We start from the raw sequence: 7458 nt of genomic DNA, 5'->3' as shown, positions 1-7458 counted from the left end.
AAAAAAAAAAAAAAAAAAAAAAAAGATTATCGACAGTACTTTTAGTGTCTTTCGCACTGATCAGAAAAAAGCGAGCTAGTGACAAATATGCATTCATACATGGTTACCAAAATTTTATTATAACTAAAGTTCTATCATTAAATAATGCTTGATCATTATATCATATTATAACGCTTGACTGACTGATGTTAAGAGTGTACTTTTAGATATTTAAAAAGCTGTGCCATTTTACAAACATAAGATTTTTTTAATATATATATATATATATATATATAATATATATATATATATATATATATATAGGATATCAGTCCGGCAAGTAAACTAAAAAAAAATGTACTAGCCAATGGCGATTCTATTGCCAAGGTGTGTGTAGAGGGTTGCACTAAAACCAACCAATTCCTGTAATACATGCTCTGCTGAACATTAACAAATACAGGCAAAGAGTACATTTGAGAAAGCATTTTGTGAAGGCATTGAATAATAATTCCAAACCCTTGAGTTTACAACCTAAAGTTTATGTACTGTACAAATATAATAGACATTAAAGGTATCACACTGTAAAACATAAGGCGTTGACCAGATGGGTGAAAAAGCTTTGATTAGCAACATAATGAAGTGTTACATGACCAGATAAACATACACTTTTGACAATCTATAAAGGATACCATGTAATGACCAGTGACCAGTGCAACACCCACAATCTTACAAGGAAGTTCTTCACCCAAAAAGAAAATCAGTGACGTGCTGTAAAATACTACACAAAATAATTTGTAATTTCTGCACCCTAATTTGGATAAATATGCATTTACAATGGCTGTAAACATGTAAAGAATACACTTAAATTTTTAAAAAATAATATTTCATATTAAATTAAATTAATTGTATTAATTAATAAAATTATTAATACAATTTTCTATGAGAGGTTTTTTTGGGGGTTACTTTATTATGAATATTATTATTATTGTTGTTGTTGTTATCATTATGTTCCAAATTATTTTCTATGGTAATCAGCAGAGAACAACATTCACAATCCATTTTACTATATGACTTTTTGATATAAAAAAAGATGGTTGGTTTAGTACAGAGCACGTTATTTTAGTTCTTACAAAAAACTATTTTTTCATAATAATAAGTGAACTACAAAGGTAAATAGGGTACATTTTTATTTCATGTTGGATTTCACCTGGAATTTTCCTTTAGGAGCATCTATTATTATTATTACTACTACTATCTATTATTGTACTGTAAAAGCATTGTGTTTTTAATTTCTCTAGTCCAGGCTGAGGAATATGGGCTCCCAAGCCTCTAAAAAACAGACTGACTAGCTGTGCAGATTTCTGAAAGAGTCTGTAACTCTGCAGCTATTCTCTCTGCACTCACTTCTCTTTGTAACGACACACTGCGTTTTGTCAGCAAATACTGTGCTTAAGACAGACCCTCCATCATCTGACAGCTGACAATTCCTGAAGTGCCCCACCACATGCTTGCACAAGTCATATTTAATAAGAGTGCTAAGAATATCAATTATTATTATTTTTTTTAAATGTGTGTGGAATAAATTTTTATTCTAAATGAGTGTGAGAATGACTTTAATTAAACATAGGGATGGGTCATCATGATGGTCAACTAGTTTAAGATTAGTTTTTTTTTTCCTAGATGAATGCTTTAAATTGCATGCTGACAGAATTGTTAGTTTAAATTAGGGATACACTAACATTAAAATTCTGGGCAATACTAATAATTATTTTAATGATAAACTGATGGTTGATATTAAATTAAGCTACTTTGTATAAATAAATAATAAACCACTTAAAAGTAAAATCATACATTTTAATTACTACAAATGAATAAGCATCACATTATAATTTACAGTATGAAACATTTATTAATTTTTAGATTTGCTGAAGATTAAATTAAACCGTGTTATTAAATTACTAGAGTTTTTAAAGATTAACTCTAAATGACTATTCAATGACAGCAAAGTGAAATATATATATATATATATATATATATATTTCACTTTCTGTGAAAACAGACATTTTTGTCTTACTGTAAAGAACACTTTAATAATCTAAAGCACCATTTTTCACTATAAAGAACATTTTGTTCAATGGAAAGATTTCATGAATGCTAAAGATTCCTCATGGAACCATTATGCTAATAAAACGAGACTATTTTTAAGAGTGCAGGCAACCCACTGATTCAATGAATTTGCATAGTGTATACACTTGGTCTCAGCCTCTTGCAGAACAAATGTCCTATGAAGCCATCAAAACAAATAAAAAAGCCATGACAGTCACATTTCAGTCACATCCTCTTACACACACACATGCTCAGTGGATAAGTGTCATACACTGGCCGTCTGCAGCGATTACAGGCAGGGGCTGTCTGAGTGTTAAGTTAACCCAGGTGCTTGATTTCTCTCTCACTATGAATAATTGATAGTCACGTGTATAGAGGCAGGGTGTCACAGTATACTGCATCAGCTAAAGCCGTGCTGCAGGTGCTCATGCATTTAGGATGTTTTAAGCAGATTGGACACCCACTGCTTGAAATCCGATTACAAGTGGTCCGAGGAGCTGTGTTTGAGGTTACCATTTCTTATGGAATCGACCAAAATGCATCTTAAAACCAAACGTACATGCGAGCTTATGAAATACTCCTTTGGTTTAATTTATTCAATGGTTTTATCTTTCTAAGAAATGTAATGGCTCACCTCTCCTCAACAAGCCACATGATTACAGGTATAATACTTGCTGTAGTTCAAATAGTTTAGGAAAAGTTATGCCCTGAATTTTAATACTTAGGATTAGGGAGTTCAAAAATCCTGAAGTAAAAGTGATTCTTGTCCTCCATATTGTACACATGCAGGCGTCTGGCACTACTTTAATCTCTATTATTATTGCATGAGGCATCCATTCCCCAGTTTATAAGTGAGATGACAAGTGCATTTGGCAACTGGCCTGGGACTCAGATGATGCAAATGGCACAAAAAGCATGCAACAGAGACAATTTCACAAGACAGACAGGGAAAACCAAGAGGTGAAAGAGTTGCTGTGTCCTGTATGTTCCTAGAGATTCCTCAAGAGATTCTAGCCCCACAAAAATCCACAACAGCAACACTATCACGGACTAAAATAGGCCTTTAAACTTGATGCAACAAAGAAAGATGAACAAAAAGTCAAAATAGCACAAATTTATTGTCATTAAAATGGAACTTCCCTGCTGATTTGTAATAGATTAGGCCCCATGTCTCCTTCAATGTGTGCCACACTAGACCTATAGGGTGAGTGATATATGATCTAAGTTGAAGTGAAGAAACTGTGTGCACACAGACCCCCACAATGAAGGCCCTCGTCCACCGTGACAACTGTATTGATTTGGCCTTCTCTCTCCTCTCTCATAAAGCTATCTCTCTCAGACCACTTAATCCTAATGGCTGGCTTTATGCGCCTTTTCTTCCTCCTCAACACCGAGCACATGCCATTTCACACAATATTAGAGACGATATGGCCCAGGATATTGATAATGGTAGAGAAATGTTCTGACTCAATGCAATCTTTAGTGGATAAATTGCATTTCTGATAACTGGGTATTACATTACCATAAAAACAGAAATTTCCTTCAACATTTTTGTTATCAGTACATTTTACTGATACTTTGATTATTGAATACCATACTAATGCATTGTCTATCAATTTCAGATTGAAACAACCTGTTAGATGCTTTGCATCTTGTTCAGACATGCCTAAACCAGTGGTTCTTAGCAAGAATAAACTGCAAAGTGGAGGCCAAATGTCCAAAAGTCTGGCTCTGCTAGACTAGGGGTGCTCTGCTGGGTAAAGATCTAGTCTGGCAAATGTTGCACATTCACACTGGCCAATTTACACTGCACCAGCAGACACAGAAAAACGGCAACAGACATGTTGGTTGGGTTTTGTCAGATCAGTGTGTTGCCACTGTCTGCATCTGTTACCGTTGATAGGTGCTTATTTTCAACGACTGAACATGTTGAATTGGTGTGTGTTGGGTCTTGGAATGTCTAGGTGTAATATAATGTAATCTGGTGACCGTTGGAGTTGGTCCACATCAGTTCGTGAGGTGTGAATTGGCCTTTAAACCCCACAAGGGCTGAACCATCTTGTCATTGTGCTCTCGAGCAAAGCACCCAAAGAGCGAAGACTGACCATAATGTAAAATAGTGTCAATCCATGATAACACAATTCTTGTGGCTATAGAGGCACTATACAAAACAACTCAATGATGTGGACTTGCCATCACATTTCCTTGAAGTCCATGAGACCATAGAGTGTTCCTCTTTGGCCTTTTGCAAAGTCTACATTGATACAAGCTTGGACAGCAGACTTCTACCCATCAACATTCAATAGGGGATGTTGACACTTGGTCCCGTCCCACACCTGATCACATTGGGTAACCGTTAGTTGAACAAACTAGATTTGATGTTCACTGATTTTGAAGATTCAGATTCAAGTTAAAAAAGCAGAAAGCACCTTCAGTAGGATACAACGACTATCCATGACGGCCTTGGCCAGCAACCGGCAGGTCAAATCAAAGTATATCCCAGGCTGTAAAAGGTCAAATTAACTCTAGATTTACATCATAAAAGCAGTGATATGAAACGGTGTCAAAAGTTTAACATTCTCTCAGACAATGTCACTACTAATATTAATCCTTGCAAAAATTATAAATAAGAGATGGCACAAGCATAAATACATCTCCCCACGAATCCTCCAACTGTCTGCAAAGACCGGTCTCTTTATCTGTAGGTAAGGGCAGCTGATGTATTGGGATATCTTTCTTTCTGTCAATCTAACTGATAGTTTGTGGCTGAAGAGATGTTTTAACAACATCATGGCAGCAGGTGATGGATAAGCCTGTTGTTTTGCACTGACAGTATAGGTGAGGCAGCACATACAAGGAAACGATATGAAGAACTCAAGATCTTTAACTAAAGATCACAATTGTCTGAAACTTCACAGTAGAGAAAGTAATTTGATCGATTTCATATGTATCCTAATTACAAACACACAATGAAGGAATTCAGTAGGGGACATGGCTGAATAGAAGCTCTAGCATCAAGAACTTGAATAGTCAGCAACTCGCCGTTTCCTCTTTTGAACACTCAGTTCACTCCACCCACCTTTGATCTTAACAGTACATATTCAAAAGAACCATTATGCTGAGAGCCAAACAAAAACGGCTTACTGCTTAAAACAAAAACTAACACTCATACATCAGCGTCCCCTTCAAACTATTGAAATAATGAACCGAATATGTACTGTAGTTGTACAATAATACAAATGATTCATTGTGCTTTTAATCGTGTATTGAAGGTGTCATATAACTTTTTTTTTGCCACTCAACTGTCATGGGAACAACTACACATTAACAAAAAAGAAAAGAATCTGGGGCTTCAAAAAGTAGTTTTATGCCCTGCTCCTGTTTAAATATTCATAGAAAGGATGACGGCAGAAGACAGAAATGTTGCCAGTAGTTTTGGAGATTATATGTTTCAGAAGTCGTTATAAGACAATCAATTGGAGAGGACATTTTGATGGGTTTTTGCAATGGAAACAGGCAGGGCAGAATTCAAGTGAGATCAGCAAACGCAATCAATAGACTGAAGAGGAGTGAACGCCTCTCAAATAAGCCATGAGAAGATGTGCCCGCAAGAGTCCTACCTGACACCTAATTCATCATTAAAGGTGCTGGAGTGGGTGCATGGGTCTCCTGTGCTGGATTGTTCTAACAGGCATGAATAGTAACAGCGTCACAGAGGACACTCATGTGGTTCTGGTTGTAGGCTGATCAAATGAGATTACTGCTTCTGCAGGACAGGCTTTCTTGCAGGAAGTGCACCCAAGTTGCTTCTTATAAACAATGTTTTCCAACAAATGGGCAACATAATCTTGCATATCTATATAACAAGGGTGTCCAATCCTGTTCTGGGAAGACCTTTCTGCAAAGGTTTGCGCCAACACAATTGCTTGGGAAGTGTCTAGTACTCCTGAATACACGGATTAGCAGATTCTGGTGTGTTTAGTTAAGGTTGAAGCCAAACTCTTGCAGGATTGTGACCCTCCTCAAGAAGGACTGGACACCCCTGATATAGAATCACTGCAAGGTCAATGGCAAAACTCACCTTTAAGTCTCGAGCTGCCTCCAAGTGACTGTCATAGACCAGAATGTTGGCTGTCAGGTTCATCCTGTCTTTAGCGACAGTGAATTCTCCTTCCAATGTGTCAGATGCAACTGCAACATTCAATAGGGGATGTTGACACTTGGTCCCGTCCCACACCTGATCACATTGGGTAACCGTTAGTTGTACAAACTTGATTTGATGTTCATTGATTTTTCAGATTCAGATTCAAGTTAAAAAAGCAGAAAGCACCTTCAACAGGATACAACGACTATCCATAACGGCCTTGGCCACCAACTGGCAGGTCAAATCAAAGTACATCCCAGGCTTTACAGAGGACAGAGAGACTGTGAGGTCATAGGAAATCCAAGACTGGTTGGCAGCCCATCGGCGAAGCTCCTGCACTGTACGATTATCGGATTCTCCAAAGTGAAATGATTTGCTGGAGCTACGAGGGACTACTGGGTTGTCAATTGTTCCATCGAATGTGACTGTTGACCAACCAAAGGTGTTCAAGGAGTTAGGGGGTTTGCCCGAAGCATGAATCCGTATTTAGAAAGGCACGGAAAACAAATAACGTTTTCTAACAGTTGCCTATTATATTACAGTACTTAAAATTTCACTTACCAATAAACAGAGTTAGGAGAGATGACGGAGGAAGATGGCAAAAGATTTGCAGATTCTGAGCACCACTGACAAACATCTAATCTTGTAAAATGTGTGGTAAGTACTGCCACTCCATAGTATAAACAGAGTGTGATTCCGTAGTACACGTCATTTTCTTTCCGGACACGGTATTGGATGCGGCGGATTGGGCCAACCCTAGTTCACACTGACAGCTCTTTAGTCTTTGGAGGTTGGCAAGTTGCTGTGTTGTTGCTCACTAGCATTCCTATTCAACTACAGTATCCAATCCCATCAGGAGGCGGATCACGTGACCACTATCTTCGTTCCCATTGGTGTTTGCCACATCATGCCATTGCTCATTTGCATAAAGATAAATTAAACTCACTCCAATTCCTCCAACTCTCACGGATCGTTTTGTCACTGCGAATCAGCGTCCGTTTGAATGTACCTTTTGGGTGTGTGAATCTGCTCTTTTCTGTGTTTTACATGAATAAGATGCTTAAAATAGAACGTCAGGTTTTACAGAGCCTCTTTCATGAAAATCTTGATGATGTATATGTGCTTTCTGTGTGTGTCAGGTGGTACTGCTTGATTACTTTTAAGTCAGGTGTGTCCATTCTTGCTCCTAGAGGGCCACGTTCCTGCAGAGTTCGGCTCCAGTCTGCTCC

General features: G+C 37.5%; 1 pseudogene; it reads right to left on the bottom strand.

Moving 5' to 3' along the window:
- LOC107573479 (protection of telomeres protein 1-like) overlaps nucleotides 1-6882 on the bottom strand; it is a 17761-nt pseudogene extending 10879 nt beyond the window's left edge.
- Between the last annotated feature and the right edge of the window lie 576 nt (nucleotides 6883-7458).

Source organism: Sinocyclocheilus grahami, unplaced genomic scaffold (genome assembly GCF_001515645.1).
Source record: "Sinocyclocheilus grahami isolate Dianchi unplaced genomic scaffold, SAMN03320097.WGS_v1.1 scaffold31.1, whole genome shotgun sequence".
In the NCBI taxonomy this organism is placed as follows: domain Eukaryota; kingdom Metazoa; phylum Chordata; class Actinopteri; order Cypriniformes; family Cyprinidae; genus Sinocyclocheilus; species Sinocyclocheilus grahami.
Note: the sequence above shows the minus strand (reverse complement) of the source record. Positions and strands in the feature narration are given on the sequence as shown.